Raw genomic sequence first — 21,352 nt, 5'->3', positions numbered from 1 at the left:
TTATCAGGTGCACTCTAGTTAGCTCTCACTCATGTGACTCTACATACATGAGAACGAAGCACTGCCAATTCCTGTGCCATTATCATAATTGATACGTTTGAGCCTAGTGCTGCAGCCACTGTATGGACCCATCTTGTGGAGGGTCTTCTTTTTTTCTCACTTCCCCCTTTACCAAACATGATTGATCTCTGGATAACAGGTCCAAAGTATGTGAAATGAAGTCTAGACAAACATGCTTCTAAGAAGCACGCAGGCAGATTTGTTCATTCTTTTGGCAGTTCACAGTACTTTCAACATTCCTTGCCAATACCGTAATTCAAATGCAAAATTTCTTCTCTGGTCATCTTCATTGTCCAGCTTCCACATGCATATGAAATGATTGAAAATATTGTAGCTTGGATTAGGTGTACCTCGGTCCTCAAGTGACATCTTCCTCCTTAACATTTTAAACTGATCCTGTGCAAATTTGCCCAGTGCAATGCATCCACTGGTTTCTTAACTGCTGCTCGTGTGTGTACTGATTGTAGATCAAACTAAAATCTGTGACAACTTCAATCTTTTCTCCATTCATCGGGCTGTTGTCTATTGGCCTAAATTTTTTCTTTATATTGACTTGTAATCCATACTGAAGGCTCTAGTCTGATCTTCACTATTAAGTACTTCAAGTTCTCTTGGCTTCCAGCAAGTGACACTGTATCTGCATAGCCCAGGTCATTAATGAGCCTGCCTCCAATGATGACACCACATCCTTCCTCATATAGTTTATCAGATTATTTGCTCAGCAATGTGAATGAAAAGTTTGGTGAAAGGATATACCACCCAGAAGCATAACTTTCCTGATTTTAAACCAGGAAGTATCCCCTTGTTCTGTCTAAATGAGTGTGTCTCTTAATCTATGTACAGGTTCCAGAGGAGCACAATAAAGTGTTTTGGGATGCCAATTCTTTGTATCATTATCCAGAGTTTGTTATGATCTGCACATTCTAAGGCTTTTGCATAGTCTATGAAACACAAGTAGATACCAACAAATAAACAAGTATTCTCTGCCTTCAGCCAAGATGCCTCTGACATCAGCAATGACACCACTCATTCTACTTCTTCCTCTGAATCCAACTTGGAATGTCTGGCACCTCTCTATGGATGTTCTGCTGCAACACTATATTTGAATTATCAACAAAATTTTACCTAACATGTAAAATTCTGAGCCTGTTCAGTAACTTCTGCACTTTTTCTTTGGAATGGGTACAAATAGGGATCTCTTACAGTTAGTAGCGCTTCCAAATTTCTTGGCATAGATGAGTGAGCACTTCCATGCTGTATCATTTCCTTGAAACACTGGTATTCCATCAGTTCCTAGAGCCATGTTTTCCCCAATGTCTTCAGTGAAGCTTGGGACTTCTTCCATCAATACCATCAGTTCTCGATCATGCTAGCTCTTAAATGATCTGAACGGTCAATAATCCTTTCTAATACACTAAGTGTGTTCTTTCCACCTTCTTTTGAAGTGTAGCATTTTGGCCATAGAATCCTTCAATATTGAACTGGAGGAGATGAGCCAGTCAGGGTGCGATGTAGCAATGATGAAAAATACAACTTCCCTTTAGTTCCTAAATACTTCCTCCCCACCCCCACCCCCCCATCATCATCCCAATTCTACCTTGCAAGTCTAGCTAGACCAAAGGATGTACACTGGTGCAGATAGGAACTGGAAACGCAGGGAATCCAAGGCGGATGATACCTTCAAGACCAATGGTGTGAGCAGCGATATTGGAAGGGCAGAGGGAAGGTGGGTTGGAAAGGGGAAACCAATTACAAGGATCTACATGTGACCTCCTCCCTGGGGGACAGACAACAGAAAAGTGGGTGAAGGGAGACGTCGGACAGGGCAAGATATGACAAAGTAATAATTTATAAATTATCAAGGGTTCGTGAGGGAGAGAGGAGCGGGGAGGAGAGGAAAAATGAGGCGCTTGTGCCAGGGGCTTAAATGGAAAGCAAATGTTTTGAGAATGATGAGGTCAATGAATGTCCATATGTACTTTACACAATTGATGTATATATGGATTGTGATAAGAGTTGCATGAGCGCCTAATAAACTATTCAAAAAACACCCCCACCCACAAAAAATGTGCTGAAATGGATTTTAATGATTGTACAACTCTTAATAGGATTGATTAAATCGCATGACATGTGAATTGTATGCCAATAAACTGTTAAAAGAAAAAAAAATTGAACTGGAAACTTGAAGTTCTTTCTTCAGTCCTTTCAGCCTGAGAGTGTTCTTGCCTTTTTATTTTCTAACTCCAGGTCTTTGTATATTTTATTATAATGACTTACTTTATCTTCTTGAACTGTCCTGACATTTTCTTTTCAGCTTTTACTTCAGGAGTTCTTCCATTTGCTTTAGCTGCTCTGTTCAAGAATAAATTCTGAGTTGTTTCTGACATCCACTTGGGTCTTTGTCTTTCCTGTCTTCCCCCCACCCCCCATCACAAAGTAGTACAATTTTGTTTCTAATCATTTTATTGGGGGTTCACACATACATTGTGTCAAGCACATCTGTTACCATCATTTTCTGAACATTTTCTGTATACTTGAGCCCTTGGTATCAGCTCATTTTCCCCCTCCCTTCCTCATGAACCCTCGATAATGTATAAATTATTATTTTTTCATGTCTTACACTGACCGCTGTGTCCCTTCACCCAGTTTTCTACTGTCCGTCCTCCAGGGAGGGGGTTATATGTTGATCATTGAGATCAGTTCCCCCATTCTTCCACTTTCCCCTTACCCTCCTAGTATTGCTACTCTCATTACTGGTCTTGGGGGGGTTATTTCTCCTGGATGCCTGTGTTTCCAGCTCTAATATGTACCCGTGTACGTACTCTGGTCTAGCTATATTTGTAAGGTAGAACTGAGGACATGATAGTGGGGGGATCAAGCATTAAAGAAGAACTAGAGGAAAGTTGTATGCCCCTTCTGTAAGTTGATTTCCAATTATCTACAGATGGGCTTAGGGTCTCCACTCTGCACTCCCCTCATTCACATTGACAAGATTTTTTGTTCTGGGTCTTTGATGTCTGATATCTGATCCTATCAACACCTCACGATCACACAGGTTGGTGTGTTTCTTCCATGTGGACTTTGTTGCTTCTCAGCTAAATGGCCACTTGTTTGTCTTCAAGCCAGTGCTTTCTTCATAGATGTTGCTTTTGATGACATTCCACAAATCATCTGATCCTTAGTCACTGGTGTGCAATGTGTCAAATGTTTTCTTGAGATTGACAACAACGCAGTATATCTCCGTCCTCCTGTCCATTCCATTTCATTCACGTGCAAAGTCACTGTTTATGTTGTTCAAGATGATATTTGCAATAAGTCCTATATCTTGCAAAATTCTATCAAGTGATCTCCAGTTTTGTTTTTAATCACCAAGACTGCATTTTCCAATGACTGATTCTTTCTCGGTTTCCAATGTTCTCGTTCCAATCATCATTAATTACCAATGCATTTAATTACATTTTTGATCAATTTCAGGCAGAAGCATCTGGTAATTCTTCAATTTGTTCATTATTGACTCGTTATTGATGTGTAAACTTGAATAGTCATTGTGTTAATTGGTCTTCCTTGTAGGCATATCTGGATATTATCCTATCAAAAATAGTATTATACTTCAAGATAGATTTTGAGGTGTTTTTTGTTTTAATCATTTTATCACAATCCATACATATATCAATTGTGTAAAGCACATTTGTACATTCATTGCCTTCATCACTCTGAAAACATTTGCTCTCCACTTAAGCCCCTGGCATCACTTCTCTAAGTGTTTTGTTTTTTAATGATAAAGGCAATGCCATTCCTATCATTCCTGACATTGTAAACAATATGTCTGATTCGGAATAGCCAATACCAGTCCATTTTAGCAGACTAATGCCTAGAACAAGAGAAAGATAATGAGGCTTTCTACTCTGGTAAAGAAGAACAGCATCAGAAAACCCATGGGAACACCTCTGCCCTGTCCTTATAAGGACACTGTAAGCCAGAATTGACTTCATTGAGTTCTGAGTGATTTTAATGGCTAGGATTATCAATCTTTATGCGAACCACTTCATTTTTGAAGACTTCTAATTTTCCTAGGTACATGCTTCATACATTCCACCTTAGTATTAATAGATGTTTGTAGCCGTTTCTTCTTATTTTGAGATGTTCTACACCAGGAATTAAGGTCCCAAGAACTTTGCTTCATTGATGTCATTAAGATCTAAGGCCTATTTTGAGGCAGCAATTCTTTCAAGGTTGTATTTTTTTTTAGTGCCTTCCAACCTAAGGAGCTCATTTCCTGGCACTATGTCTGACTAATGTTCCACTGCTATTCATTAAGGTTTCCAGTAGCTAATCATTCAGAAGTGGGACACTACCAAGTCTTTCTGCCTTCCTAGTCTGTTCTTAGACTGGAAGCTCTGCTAAAACCTGCTAAAACCTGTTCACCAGGGATGATCTTGAAATATCAGTTGCATAACATGCAAGCTACCAAAGTACAAAGAAATTGACAGACAAGTGGACTATAAGTATAATCAGCATCCAAGAATCAAGCATCAGTCGCAAGAAAATGAACTAAATAGTAATTTGGCCTTTTGGGGGTGGGGTGGGGGGATTCCTGAATAATAGTTGCCAGGGAAAGACACTACAGATTCTTGAACAAAGAGCTAAAATAATTAAAGTGCTATTTAAGAAAGAATACTCTAATAAGATAACTGCTTTACAGCTCTGAAGGGGGCTAAAATAACACAACATATTCCATTTTAAGAACCAGGATATGAAGCAACAAAAATCTTGAAGGTGACTGGAACCATAGGAATTGAGGCTAAAAAAGCAGATAACCCTAATTTATGGGTTCTAGTGCAATGTTCTAACTGTCAAGGGGCACTAAGTAATTTCCCCGCCCCAGAAAGGGGGTGATAGGCCAAATTAAGTTTGAAAACCTAGTCTAGAGCAGGGATTGGCAAACTGTTGAGGCAGAAGAACCACCAATCTTGTCATTCTCAAAAATTATTTGAGAACCATAATTATATTTTTGCAAACAAATGAAATTATCATTACTACATGTACATACCGAAAAAGCCCTAGATGGCTCTGCAGCCAGTTCGCCAACTCTTGGTCTAGACCAGCGGTTCTCAACCTGGGGGTCTAGCGACCCTTTCACAGGGGTCGCCTAATTCATAACAGTAGCAAAATTACAGTGACGAAGTAGCAACAAAAATAATTTTATGGTTGGGGTCACCATCACATGCGGAACTGTATTAAAGGGTCGTGGCATTAGGAAGGTTGAGAATCACTGGTCTAGACCAGGGGTTCTTAAACTTTTTAAAAAGGGGGCCAGTTCACTGTTGTTTAAAATAAACTATGAACAAATTCTTATGCACACTGCACGTATCATATTTTGAAGTAAAAATAACGGGGCAAAAACACCCGGCGGGCCGGATAAATGGCATCGGCAGGCCACATGTGGTCTGTGGGCAGTAGTTTGAGGACGCCTGGTTTAGACTATATCAAAAGAAGGAACAAATCTAAGTTTTGACTCTGTTTATCATCCCAAATTACAAGCATTAAGTTTTATTAACCAAATAAGAGACATGAACAAATGATACCTTCGGTGACCGTTACAGAGAGACAATAGACTGAAAATATTTGTCATCCTTTTTTGCAAATCAAAACTGATACTTCAATTTTTGAGATCTAGAAAAGAGCTCTTCACTAAAGCAAAGGACTATCTCATATCATGTAATCTCATTATTTAATTAAATGGTAAATCTTAACAGTGAGTTAACTCATAGGTTCTGTTGTCACCTCAAGGGGAAAAAAAGCAAGTGGCAGACATAACCAACAAGCCAAAAATGAAAATATGATGTTATATAACAATGGACCTGGGAAAATTCTGATATCAAACATACATGGATTCAGGAGTGAACAAGTGTGACAAAGAATCATTTACAAAAGGCATTGACGATCATGTTACTGTACCAACAAATGGCAAAGCCTGACAAATGCACACCATACCACTATCACAATGTGCTGGACCTGCACGCTCCCAAAAAGCTATCTGCCACCTGCAGCCTAACTAATGATTGGAAATGTTAGAGAAACATCCTAGGAATCAAAAGAAAAAAAGAAAGTGATAAAATGCAACTTGTACCAAAGGCTAAGACGCCAGGAGAAAAAGAAGTCACACCAGGGGAGTTTATTTGCTCTGTCAGAAAGTTTCAGTCTCAATCAAAATAACTTTTACAAAATTACTTGGAAAAAAAATGCCTTACTATTTTAATTACATTTAAAAATATCTATCAGACAAAGATCGTACACTGGACATTAAAACCTACATTTTTAAAACGTTGCATCTTACTGGATCCAAAATAATTCTGGAAAACAAAGACCCAAGGCTCACAGTGTCACATAAGCCATATGTGACATATCGTCAACTATTCGGGAGGGGAGGGGAGAGAGAATCTTATTTCTAAATAAAGATGTAAAGAAGTACTAAGAAAAGAAGTGCTAAGAGTCTGTCCTACACACTACTTTGTACATTGGGTATTACCATTGCAGCAAATATATCAATGAGTAGGGTGGCACATATGAAGGAAAAGTTTTACAGACATAAATAATCAAACACCTTGTTGAAATGAGGCACTGAGCTTGTGGTCTCAGGACCACAGTGTGAGGATATACCAAGGTCAATTGGCATAACAGGGCGACCAGCACAGTGTTTTAGATTCTCCTTTGGTAAGCACATTTGAGTAGCCATCAAGGCTTAACTATTGGTCTCTGTCTGAGGAAAGAATGATGAAAACCCAAGACTCATGCGTACAAGAAGCCCATTCGTGCAAGTACTCGTCATCAGACGAGGGGAAAAGAATGAGGAAAGTTGAAAGATAGACGAAAACAGTTAGTCCAATGGGCTCATGAGCCATGCAAACATCAGCCTCCTTAACCAAGACCTGGAGAACTACATGGTACCCAGCTACCACTATCGACTGATCTGAAAGGAATCACATAGGGTCCTGTGCCAAACTCAAACTCACTGCCATTGAGTCTATTCTGAATCAAAGCAACTGTATAGAGCAGAACAGCACTGTCCCTGAGAGTTTCTGAGACTGTAACTCTTTACAGGAGTAGAAAGCCCTGTCTTTCTCCCTCGAAGCTGTTAGTGGTTTCAAACTGCTGACCTTACTGATTGCAACCAAACTCATAACTACTATGCCACCAGGGCTCCTTAAACATCAGTCTAAAAGAAATAAGAATGATGAAAGCTGAAAGATCAATGGAAACAATCCAATGGGCTGATGAGCCACAAACATCAGTCCCCACAACCCTAAAAGCAGAAGAACTAAATGATAACCCGGCTACTACTATTATCAAATGCTCTGAATAGAATCACAGTAGAAGGTTCTGCATGGGGCAAGGGGAAGATGACACGAAACTCAAAATCATAAAAGAGATCAAGCATGCTGGCCAGAGAGAGACTGGTGGAAGCCATGAGTCAACATGGACCTTAGTCACACTTAAGATCTGGAAGGGAACTTACTCTTGTGTTAGAACAGTGGTTCCCAACCTTCCTAATGCCTTCCTCAACCCTTTAATACAGTTCCTCATGTTTGGTGACCCCCCCCAACCATAAAATTATTTTTGTTGCTACTTCATAACTGTAATTTTGCTACTGTTAAGAATCAAGCAACCCCTGTGAAAGGGTCGTTTGACCTCCAAAGGGGTCATGACCCACAGGTTGAGAACAGCTTTGTTAGAATAATCAACCACTTTCATATGAAAAGGGTAGTATTTACCCAAGGACAAAGTACATAGGACTAAGAAAGGAGGAGGAATGGAAACAGAGAGGAAGTGGGATAAGTGAGGGATTTTTAAAGGAGGAGTTGAAACAAAATGTTTATCAATTGTTAAACATAAAAGTGATGGATCTGGAGAGAGAGGCTAATGGAGAGATGGCACCACCCTGGGTGGTCACCACTGAGAAGGTGTAGGTACACTATATAATACCACGCAGCAGCTATATGCAATAGATTAGATGTACGCAAAACATTAACAGGATCTTAAGAATATACTGCTTAGTTAGGTAACATTAAGAAAATTAATAAAATATCAAAAAAATTTAATGTATGTACATAAAATACCAGAAAGATACACATTAGAATAGTTGCCTAAGAAAGAGGAAGAAATGTTAAGTGGACTGGGGTAAAAGTAAGTAACAAAACAGAGGTGACATGTACACCTTTCACAATAATAGGCCATATACATATGGATTTGATTAACTTTACTCTGTACAAATGAGATTCAAATATTGTGAACAAATAAATTTTTAAATTTTTAAATCATTTTATTAGAGGCTCATACAGCTCTTATCACAATCCATACATACATCCATTGTGTCAAGCACATTTGTACACTTGTTGCCATCATCCTTCTCAAAACATTATAAATTTAAATTTTTGAGGAATTCACTAATGGTAATAATACATAATAGAATTAAAATGGAAAAGGTAAAGTCAGATGAGGCTTGTTTGGGGAAAAAGAACAAATTCTGATAGAAAGCCTTGGGCCAGTTCTACCCTGTACTCTAAGTTGGAATTGCCTATGAGCAGTCCGTCTGGTTTCATAGTAGGTTGTTTGACATCTACCCACTCACTCACTCCCTATGTTCAACAGGGTTCTCTAGAGAAACAAAACCAGAACACTTATGAGTTTAGATAGATAGATAGATAGATAGATAGATAGATAGATAGATAGATAGATAGATAGATAGATAGATACAGCATAAGAAATAAACACCTAATTAATCTGTAGAGCACTACAAATGACTCAGTGCCACCCACTTCCGTGAAACAATACACTGGCAGCCCTTTAAGTCTTGAGGGCTGCAAGGTTCAAGTCAAGGAAGCAAACAGCTGAGTCCTCATAGAGCAATTCAGGCAATCGGCCACAGGCAGCAAACAGCAAGGCAGGTCACCAACAGTCAGCCAGATGACAGGGCCTGAGAGTTTCCTGCTCTCGGTGTATACTCCAAGCGATGCATACTCCAGTAGTGTGGCAAAACAGGTCTTGAAGGAACCTCAAACTACAGTTTAGGTGTCCCACAGGTAGTGTAACTCGCAAGTTGAGGCAGAGAACCAGCTAAGGCAGCCAGCTGCACACTGGTCCCATCATCAAAGAGCAAGAGACCAGAAAGGCAATGCTCGCCGGGCCATTTATCTCCCCACATGTGTTTCATTGGCCAGGTTTGCATAATAAACCTACCTATCACACTCACACTTCACTGGACAACTGTTACCAGGAGGCACCCAACTGCAGCTAAGGCCAGGTCTTATTATGGTCAGTCAGCTAGAACCCTGTAATTTTGTCAGCCAGAGATAACCCTACCTCTCTAATTTTGTGTCTGAGATTTTTTTAACCCACTGAAAACTTTATAAATACTTTGACTATTCTGGAATATGACCTTTGAGACTTGATGTATCAATAGTTTAAAAGCAATTTAATCAAGGAAGTGTATGTTATTATCAAGGAAACTACTTGAAAAAAAAAGAAACCAAACGACCAATGGTTACCATGGGTGAAGGAGAAAGAGTTGTTACTCATGGGCATTGAGTTAATGTTAATGGGGATGGAATAATTTGGAAAAGGATATCAATAAGTCATACAACACGAAGATTATACTCAATGGTACTTAATTATATATGTAAAATTTGTGAACTTGGATAATGTTCTGTTGTATATATTTTTGGCACAATTAGAAAAAAAATTCTATGATAATGAGAACAAGGAAGAAGAGCGTGTTCTAGAATTGACTGGTGATATTTGTACAACTTTTCTTGATATGACTGAATTATTGAATTGTATGCTATGTGGATAAAGTGTTAATAAAACTTTTTAAAAAGGAAGTCCTAGTGGCACACTGGGTTAAGCACTGGGCTGCTAGCTGGTTGTCAATGGATCCTGTTTACCAGATGCTCCATGGGACAAAAATGAAGCAGTCTACTTTTGCTAAAATTTTCAAACTCAAAAAGTTCACTGCCATCAAGTCTCTTCGACTCATGGTGACCTTATAGGACAGAGCAGAACTGCCCCTTTGGATTTCAAAGACTGTGTGTAAATTTTTCATAGGATCAGAAAGTTTCATCTTTATCCTGCAGAGTAGCTAATTTGTCCACTATACCACCAGGCATCCTCTGTGAAGATTTACAGCTTTAGACACTCTATGAAGCAGTTGTACTATCCTATAGGGCAATGGTTCTCAATCTTCCTAATGCTGCAACCCTTTCATATAGTTCCCTCATGTGACCCCCCAACCATAAAATTATTTTTGTTGCTACTTCATAACTGTAATTTTGTTACTGTTATGAATTGGGTGACCCCTGTGAAAGGGTCGTTCGACCCCCCCCCCCAAGGGGGTTGTGACCCACAGGTTGAGAACCACTGCTGTCGGGTCACTATGAATTGGAAATGCCTCAACATCAGTGGGTTTCTGGATAATGTTATATAGTAAAATAAAACAGCATTACTTAAGCCAATGTAATGTATATGCATATGAAATGCATGTAATACTTTATTTTAATACATATGATTACTACTTAACGAACTGTACGATTGAGAACCCTGGCAGAACTCTGGTAAGTGACTGAAGTGAACATCACCAGTGCTGAGATGGTAAAAATCATGTACTACCTGAAATAAACATAAGGATACAATACCACAAACCCAAATTGGCAGCTATTATACAAAAAAATACTGCAATCATCAAAACTGTCAGTCATACAAGACTATAAGGAACCATAATAGTCTGAAAAAGATTAGCGAGATAGAACTAAAACCAACACATGATTCTGAATTAGATCCTGCTACATAGGTAAAACTGAGTGAGGTCTGAGGAATAGAGGATACTAAAGCTTCAATACTAATATTCTGATTGTTGACATTTATGATTACATAGCAAAATAATCTCCCAAAGGCTGCATGCACCCTATCCCAAAGTTCAGTCCAATAGCAGAGACCTATCTAATCCTCTTGTGACAAAATCTCCCTACCCAAACAGTCAAGTAAAGTAAAGGTAAGGGAAAAAGATTGAGTAAACAGCAGAAGTAGGACTACAAACAAATCTGTGTAACCCTTAACTAAGTTTATCTGCCTGTTAGCTTGGATTTCCCTGAATAGCTGAAACTAAATCAATAATACTATAGAATTAAATCAATACTATCACCTCAGGGTTGTCGGAGGAAAAACACAACCATATTAGTAGTTCTCATTTATCATGCCTTACTGTGTGCCAGGCACTGCTATAAGTTATTTAACATATATTAACTCATTTAATGTTTGAACAATCCTATGAAGTAGGTTTTTTATCACTATGAATGAGGAAAGCAGAGTTTTAAAACTTGGAGAAGGTCATACACCTGGAAAACGACAGGATGGATACAGGGTATTCATTTATTCCCCCTTCCATATTCCATATTTCTTAGCGCAGAGCAGAGCACGTGTTAACCACTCAATAATAAACTGTAGAAAATATCTTTGTAATTCATTCTATCACCTTAGATTCCTCTTGGCCTGGAAACTCTCTAGCCCATGAGACTGAATTGTTTTCTACAAGTAAAGCTGGCTCGGTTCCAAGCAGACTTATTTCAAGCATGTGGATAAGTCTGGTCCTAGGCTTGGACACTCTGCATTTTTTAACTGGTTTAAGTAACAGCCATAAATATCAACTTGATGATTAGTATAGATCAAGTATTTAAAAAAACAAATGTTTACCTCCACATATGCTGAAAAGACATGTTATTAACATGTTAAATCAAACCTTCATGTTCAATAAGTACCACCACTTCTCAGCAAAGTATAAAAGGTAGCTTTTATCATCAGTTAGCATTATTCTGCTCCTACCAGCCAATGTAATTAGGCAGGATAAAGTATAAAAATTACCAAGTTAGAATAAAGCTATAAGGATTTTCAAATTACATGTTTCCTTACTTGGCAATATAATGACCCCTGGCAACACTGTCAAGTAAGCATTGGACTGCTAATCCCAGTCAATCTACCAGTTATATGGAAAAAAGATAAGTCTATCCTGCTCCTGTACAGATTTACATATAATTAAAGAATATATTAATTACCGTTCATTATGTAATTTTGATAGGGCACAAGACAATTACAGGGGTTTATATGAAGAAGTTTGACGAACATTGAAAACACACTATAGTGTGAAAAAGGCCAGGAAGTTGCAGCAAGTAATTTTTCCCCTTCACAATGCACCTGGCTACTCATTTTACTGGAATGTAGGCAAAGGCTCTTGAGAATTTCACTAGAAAACTTTATCCCATTCACCCTACAATCCCTGATCCTGTTCCTTCAAACTACTTTGTTCTAAAAACTCAAAGATCATTAAAAGAAATAATTTGTGTCCTTTGAGGATGCTAATCCTACCATTTTGATATGGTAAACAAAAAAGAGCACAGAATTCTGGAGAAATCTAGGCAAAAAACATCACCTTTGGAAGTGGACAGACTAGATTGACAGCATCATGTCAAGAAACAATAGGTTCATATTTTTTCGTTTTGCTTAAAAAAAGTTTATTATTTTTAACCTTATAAAAAAAAGCCAAGTGCTGTAAAGTAAGCATACTGCCATCTGTGTAAGGGACATCGATGGTGCAGGGGTTAAGTGCTTCACTACTAACCAATAGGCTCGGTATAGCATCTGGAGTATTAAAAGCTTGAAGTTAAACAAGCGGCCATCTAGCAGAGAAGCAACAAGCCCACATGGAAGAAGCACACCAGCCTGTGCAATCATGAGGTGTCCACAGGATCAGGTGACCGGCATCAGAAGACCCAAAACAAACAAACAAACAAATTGTTGAGAATGAGGTGGGTCAGAGCAGAGACCAAAAAGCCATCTGCAGACAATGGGACATACCCTCAAAGAAGGGTCACAAGGAAGTGATGTGTCAACCAAGGTACAGTATAGCACTGCTAAACACACAATATTCTTCTGGTTCCTTGAGGTTTACACACACACACACACACACACACACACACACACTCATGACCCCAGTCCTGCCTTTCACTTTGGGCTAAACTGGAGCATGTACAATTGTACAGAAAAAAGCTCACGACACATGCAATCCAGGCCAGATAAACCCCTCTGGAACAGAAATGGGAGAACTGATACCAGGAGTGTAGGGGAAGGTGAGGAAAGGAGGGGAGGAAGGGGGAGCAGATTGCAATGATCAACACATAACCACATGCCCCAGGGGGTCAAACAACAGAAACAGTGGGGGAAGGGAGACAGCGATTGGTGTAAGATGTAAACATAATAATTTACAATTTTCCAAGGGGTCATGAGGGTAAAGGGGTGAAGGGAGGGGAAAAGGAGCTGATACCAAGGGCTCAAATAGAAAGTAAATGCTTAGAAAATAATGATGGCAACATATGTAAAAATATGCTTGAAACAACTGATGTATGGATTGTTTTAAGAGTTGTAAGAGCCCCCAATAAAATAATCTTTTTTAAAAAAAACTTTGGAGACCTATGAAAAATTAAAGGTATTTGAACTATAGTTTCAGAATGAAAAGAACCCTTCTTCAGTGAGCCAAAAATTCATGGCTCACTGAAAAATTCATTTTCAATTTTGATTATAGGTCAAGAAATCAGGTAGAGGATAGACAAAGGGTCTCTTACTAAAGAGAAAAAGAAAACAGTACAGGTCTGATAGTCACATGGGGTGGAATCAAAGAATAGAAACTCAAAGTGCTTAAAGCCAATTATTTCCCAAGAGAAATTTGCTGGCTCTAGGGCACTGACACAAAAACATAATCTCCCTTTAGATTTAACAGATGCAGGTGTGGGAACTAAAAAGCTAAATTTAAAAACCTCTGAAGGATAGAATTCATTCTCCTGTAGTCTTTCAGAGTTGAGGAGACAGAGATGTCCCTCTCCCACAAAATCCCTGGAGGGGAACAACAGAAGATCAAGGACAACCAGAGATGGACTGGGCCTTACTAAAACTGCAACCCAGCACTAATCTAAATATATCCTTAGCTTGTTAAAGATGAACAGCCCCAGATGTTATTTATCTAATATAGGAAAAATCCACAAGTCTCTATGATATGTAAAGAACAGAATAATGATTGATAATCAAGAGACTAAAACCCAAACAAAACTCACTGCCACTGAGTTAATGCTGACTCACAGCAACTCCCCGCCTTTGGGTTTCTGAGACTGGACCTCTTCATGGGAACAGAAAGCCCAGTCTTTCTTCCTCGGAGTAGCTAATAAGTTTCAAATTGTGAACCATGTAGATAAGAGCCCAACGCATAATCACTACACCAACCAGGTGTCTTGATAATCAGGAGAAGGGGGTAGGGGAGTAGAACAATAAAAACAAATCTACAAATGACCAATATTGAAGCAAATTACTTTTTAATGAATATGATCAGTTTTGTTGAATTAGGTAAAAAGATGAACAAAATTAATTTTTAACTCTAACAGATAGTAAAATTAGCTAGATTTAACCGACTGGAAACAGCATAAACAGAATTAATACACTCAAACTGAGGTCAATAGGAAACTGAAGGGGGTGGTGGATGAAAGAGTACAAAGAAGAGGTGGGGCATAGTCAAAAGGTCTAATATAGGAGAAAAGAATGAGGCGAGCAATAAAACAGGTAACAGCTAAGAATTTCCCCAAACTGTAAGAAAGCATGAAGACCAGGAAACAGGCCAAGTTCAAAGAAAACTGCATCCAAACACAACATAGTCAAAATGTTGTAAAAGAGAAAATCTTAGCAGCTGCCAGAGGGAAAGAGATGTTACCTTAAATGCAGCAGCTAATGACATTAATGGCTGATTTGTCAAAAAGAATTTAAGGAAGCCACTAAAACGATGAGAACAATTTTGGGGTGTTGAGAAGAACTGTGAGAGAGGGTTTAAGAGGAGGCGCAGCAATCAACCCTAGAACTTTATATCCAGAAAAAACTTCAAATATTTTTCATGCAAACAAAAGTGGAAAGCAGAATCTTTAACAAAACTATTACAGGAAGCTCTTCAAGCTGAAGGAAAAAGACATTTTCATTTTTCCTACACAGAGAAAAATTTTTTAAAGTGAAAAAACCCAAATATATTGCCTTAAAATAAAATCCTACTCACCCACAGAGTTTCCGAGACTATAATCTTTACAGAAGCACACTGCCACATCCTTTTCCCACACAATGGGCTGCTGGGTTCCCGATCTGAACCATCAACCTTTTGGTTAGAATTAGAAAGCCTAACTATTGTGCCACCAATGTCCCTTTTAAAAAAATTGCCTTTGTGACACAGATTATGTGAAATTCAAACTTCAGTGTTCATAAATAGAGTTCCACTGGAGTACAGCCACACTCATTTGTTTATGAATCATTGACCGCTATTTTCAGTACACCAGCAAACCTTGTATGGTAGGTACTCTGATGGTCTCTCAATGCTATTTGATGAATTACCAAGTGCAGTTCTTCAATAGCATTTGAGTGTCATGCACATCACCTTAATGCCTTAAGTGGAATTCAAATGTCACGTTAAGGTATAGTGTAATTGATTTTGTCATGAATTAGATGGTAGTGTTATCTTTATCATGTAATGACACTGTTATGCTACAATACACACAAACATGACCAGACTGAAGTCTCAGCACAGTAGTGATCAGTTCATAAGTTAGCATCAGTCAGAATTTAAAATTAAGAGTATCTCATCACAAAAGTTTCTTTCTAACATGAGTTTCTTCCTAAAAAGGAAGAAACTAGGTATCTAAGTGATCCATTTGTTAAGCAAAGAAAGCAATTTACTGATTGAGTTAACTGAGTTTGCTTACAAGAAGTGGAAGAAACCACGTCCAGAGAAAATAAAACTTATTTAAGACTAATGGCTTTTGGCAAGAAGAGTTGCTCAGAAAGTTGCAGGCACTGGAGGAACATCAATAGTCAATTAAAAATACAAAGCAAATGATTTCGAGTTGTTTTCTCTGGGTCTACACAAGTCAACAGATGTCACTTATTCATTTGAGCAGTTAATGCAGTGTTCGAAATGACTGACAAATTAGCCTCTATAAATAGTCTCTGTGGAATAACTACAGGCAAGAACATTTTTCAAAGTTGAGAAAGCATTCATTGAATACAACCTGAACTGTAATCAATCTGCTTTAAAAAAAAAAATCTGACAACTGGTAGTGATAAAAATATGTGGAACAAAATGAAGCTTAGCTGAAGAAATTAAGAGAACATCTAAAAATGTAAAATATAAGGTGCTTAAAGCTTGTGGTTACCACTCATTGTATCATTCATCATCAGGCATTTACCTGGAGGGAGGGTAATCTCAATCTGTCACGTGCTAAAGAGCTCTTGTGGTGCAGTGGGTTATGCACTGGGCTGTTAACCTCAAGGTCAGATATCCCAAACTACCAGCTGCTCTGCAGAAGGAGATGAGGCTTTCTTTTACCATAAAGACTTACAAACCTTGCAAAACCACAGGGGCAGTTCAACTCTCTTTGAAAGAAGCGCTATGAGTCAGAATTAACTTACTAGTAGTGAGTTTGGTTTTGATTTAGATCATGTGCTACTGATGCAGTTACAAAATGTAAACTTCATTTACTTTCATTGATTTAACCAGGGGTCCTCAAACTTTTTTAACAGGGGGCCAGTTCACAGTCCCTCAGACCCGTTGGAGGGCCGGACAATAGTTTAAAAAAAGACTATGAACAAATTCCTATGCACACTGCACATCTTATTATGAAGTAAAAAAACAAACGGGGCAAAAACACCCGGAAGGGCCGGATAAATGTCCCTGGTGGACCGCATGTGGCCCACGGGCCGTAGTTTGAGGACAACTGGATTTAACCATAACAGCTCAAAATACAAGGGGGATTTTAAAGATGGGGGGGGGGGGAGAAGGAATTTTCCCAAGAACTTGATGATACCTCCTTATAGAAACTAAGTATCCTGACTTGCCCTACCACACAGAAGTTCAAGTTATTAATGGTAAAGATGCTATTTAAATTTCTGAGCTTAAAATTTTGAGCTCAGGACCAAGACTGAAATTATTCTGAAGAAGAATCACTCTCAACTACTACTATCAAAAACTGCATGGCTCTGGGAATTTGCTTTTGTTGTGAATTTGACAATGTTTCTTAATTTAATATTAAAATTACAAAGTAAAGCCATGTTTATGTGTGAAATAAAGCATTTTGATAATAACTAATGCTGTTTTTGGAGACTAGTAGTTAAGCATTCAGCTACTAATGAACCAAAAGAGGGGCAGTTCAAATCCACCTAGAGTCAGTCACCTTAGAAGAAAAGTGTGGCTATCTACTTTTCAATAGATGGCAGCCACGGGAGTACAGTTCTACGCTGCACAAGTCAACCATGAGTTAAAATCCATTCAGCCACACACAGCTCGCTTGGCTTTTAAATGCTGTTTAAATCTTAAGCAACGCCAGGATGCATTAGATATTTCCAACTTCGTGAAAAGTTAAAACAAGAAAGGAACTCTCCAAAGTTTATTAGCAATTATGAGGACTGGGAGGGAGAAAGGGAAGTCATTATTTTTGAGGCAATGAGTATCTCTTATGAGTGATGGTGTATGCATTCTGGAAATGCATGGTGGTGATGGTTACACAATATGATGAACATAATTAATGTTAATGGATTATACATGCAAAATGTAGCAAAGGTAATTGTTTTATTTTTCAGACATGCACGAACGTGGATGGTAGTCTCCATTCACACACAAATTTGCAAATCATTTTCTGAACTCTAGCTACAATTTCAGCAGTGTTTTCCTTTTGGACCTTAAGCAAAACACAAAGGAAATTTATCTCTTTTAAGATCTATGTAACTGTGTAGACCAAAGTGTGGGAAACAATCGGGAAGAGAGTGTATGCTGGCAACCTCTCGACGTTCCTACTTTAAGGAGTCTGGAAGGCTGGGGCTCCTGAGGAAGGAGATCATCACATTTATGGGTTGGAGATGTGTACCAGTCACATTTTCCTAAGTAAAATTTGTTCCCCTCAATGTCCCCACATACTAATGCCAGTTTTGTAGTGCTGTTTTGCAAGCACATGGTCACTTACTATACTTTTGAAGGTTAACTGCTTAAATGCTAAATTTTAAATAGATGGAAAACTATGAGTCACATTGACTCCATGACAATGGGTTTTGAGAAATATGGAAAACTATGAAACAAAATAAATATCAGATAATTAACTACAGAGAAAAAAATCAAACATTACATAGGAAAAACAAAAAAGTTTATTTTACCGCAACTTAATATGATGAAAATAAGGAAGAAATGGGTAGCAGGGGCATGGGGCGCTAACCCACCCAAGGGGAGGGTACTGTTTATATCTCCACAGGGAAAGAGGGACCAGACTTCAACCCAGTGCCCCAAGGTGTGAATGCAACATTCGGCGTGAAGTAGGAAACCAGTAGAGAGGTCTGGGGGCCTGGCCCCAGTCCCAAATACTAAGTGGACACCTGTCCCTCCCCCCAGAATTATTTATTTCAAAGGACAGCATTGAATCTGCAGCTCCAGGAGAGGAACATGTCTGACTGGAGCACACGGGAGCAGATGAAGGGGAAGTAAGAGAGAGTGGAGCACATCCTGGCCCACCAGGCCTTGAGGATGATGACCCCAATTAGAACAGCCAGTTCACAGAGAGGACCACATGGCCAGCCCCACTATGAGACATGATGCCTCTCACTGACCCATGGCCCTGCAGGGGACAGCACCGGAGACACAGTGTGGGAATTGGGACCAACCTGATCCTGCCACTCGGAGGCAAAGCACTGGGGGAGTGCAGCGGAACAGCAAGGGAATGGAGCGGCAAGGTCCCCAGGGAATGCTGAAGGTGGACTTTGGGGCCAGGGCGTGCTTTTCCAGACTGGACTGGAAAACACTCCTAAAGGCTAACAAATGATCCTTGAACTAACTACAAGCTTTTCTTTCTTGTTGTGTTTTGTTTTGTTGTCAGTGGTTTGTTGGTTGTTTTGTTGTATATTGTTGCTTGGTTTTGCTGACTTGTTTTTGTGCATGTATCTCCACAGGTCTGTCTAAATAAAAGAGGCTGGGTGAACAATCTGGAGGAGAAAACAACAGACCGACAGTTCGGGTTGACATGGGATCAGGGGTAGTGGGGGGAAAGGAAGTGGTGCTAACAAACCCAGGGACAAAGGAATAACAAATGACCCAAATTGGTGGTGAGGTGGGTGTGGGGGCCCTGGTAGGGCATGATCAAGAGTAACGTAACCAAGAAAAATTGCTGAAACCCAGATGGGGACTGAGCATGATAGTGGGACAGGAGGAAAGTCAAAGGAAATAGAGGAAAGAGCTGGGAGGCAAAGGGCATTTATAGAGGTCTAGATAAAGACTTGTACATATGTAAATATATTTCTCTATGAGGATGGGGAAATAGATCTATGTGCCTATATTTAAAGGCTTAGTATTAAGGTAGCAGAAGGACATTGGGTCCCCACCGAAGTACTCCCTCAATGCAAGAATACGTCCTTCTATTAAATTGGCATTCTATGATGCTCACCTTCCTAACACAACTGCTGAAGACAAAGCATTTGAATAAGCAAATGTGGTGAAGAAAGCTGATGGTGCCTGGCTATCAAAAGATATAGCATCTGGGGTCTTAAAAGCTTGAGGGTAAACAAGCGGCCATCTAGCTGAGAAGCAACAAAACCCACATGGAAGAAACACACCAGCCTGTGTGACCAAGAGGTGCCGAAGGGATCAGTTACCAGGCATCAAAGAACAAAAAAAATCGTATCATGTGTGCTCACCTCCATGATACAATCGCTGAAGACAAATGGGTGCATAAGTAAATGAGGCGAAGAAAGATGATAGTGCCCGGCTATCAAAAGGTATAGCATCTGGGGTCTTAAAGGCTTGAAGGTAAACAAGCGGCCATCTAGCTCAGAAGCAACAAAGCCTACATAGAAGAAGCACACTAGCCTGTGAGATCATGAGGTGTCGAAGGGATCAGGTATAAGGCATCATCAGAACAAAAAAAACTTACCACAGTGAATGAGGGGGGGAATGCAGAGTGGAGACCCAAAGCCCAACTTTCCTCTAGTTCTTTAATGCTTCCTCCCCCCTCCACTATCTTGATCCGAATTCTACCTTGCAAGTCTGGATAGACCAGAGGATGTACACTGGCACAGCTAGGAACTGGAAACACAGGGAATCCAGGGCGGATGATCCCTTCAGGACCAGTGGTGTGAGTGGCGATATTGGGAGGGTGGAGGGAGAGTGGGTTGGAAAGAGGGAACCCGATTACAAGGATCTACATGTAACCTCCTCCCTGGGGGACGGACAACAGAAAAGTGGGTGAAGGGACACGTGGGACAGGGCAAGATATGACAAAGTAATAATTTATCAATTATCAAGGGCTCATGAGGGAGGGGAGAGGGGGGAGGGATGGGAAAAAATAAGGACCTGATGCCAGGGGCTTAAGTGGAGAGCAAATGTTTTGAGGATGAGGGCAATGAATGTACAGATGTGCTTTATACAAATGATGTATGTAATGTATGGATTGTGATAAGCGTTGTATGAGCCCCTAATAAAACGATTAAAAAAAACCTAATTGGAAAAAAAGCAGCAAATATCTATGGTACGATGTAAAATTATAAGACTGAATGATTATACATATGCATGTGTGTACATAAGGAGAATGCAAAACAATTACTGATTTGGCCCTTTTAGCCATAGTCCTTTTAATGCTCACCAAATTAAAGAGTAGGCCAATACAAATGTGAAGGGTTTTTGGTCGGCCCAGGGGACTAGCTAATTTGATAATGCAGTAAGTAAGGTGCATGACACCCTTGTGGGGATGTGGTCATACAAACAAGATGTTCAGACCACTAAAGTGAGGATGGGTTGGTTTTGCCATTTCACTAGGTTTAAAATGAGTCATCTGAGGAGAGAAAGGGGACATTTTGTACCATCAAGAAAGAAGAGCAAGTGTAGTGAGTCCTTTGGCTCCATAGTGCTACACTAAATCTCTTCAACCCAGAAGACAACACAGCAGGACTGAGAGCATAGGACAAAACAGTGGGCTTCCCAGTTCACAATGACTGACAACTGTGTGCCTTTGGATGAAAGCTTACTGGGCAGGTTAAAAACAAAAAGTTTATACCAACAGCTCAGATAGGAAGTAAATGTTTAGAAAATAAAATTTTAAAAAGTTTGAATTCACCGCCATCAAGTCAATGTCAACTCACAGCAATTCTATAGGTCAGGGTAGTACTGGCCTGTGAATTTCCAAGATGCTGTTTACAG

General features: G+C 39.4%; 1 protein-coding gene across 1 annotated transcript in view; it reads right to left on the bottom strand.

Annotated features, from left to right (window-relative positions):
• UBE2R2 (ubiquitin conjugating enzyme E2 R2) overlaps positions 1–21,352 on the bottom strand; it is a 71,027-nt gene that overhangs the window by 31,589 nt on the left and 18,086 nt on the right. The window lies entirely within an intron of this gene.

Source organism: Tenrec ecaudatus, chromosome 10 (genome assembly GCF_050624435.1).
Source record: "Tenrec ecaudatus isolate mTenEca1 chromosome 10, mTenEca1.hap1, whole genome shotgun sequence".
Classification (NCBI taxonomy): domain Eukaryota; kingdom Metazoa; phylum Chordata; class Mammalia; order Afrosoricida; family Tenrecidae; genus Tenrec; species Tenrec ecaudatus.
The sequence above is the reverse complement of the archived record's forward strand: the minus strand, read 5'-3'. Positions and strand labels throughout refer to the sequence as shown.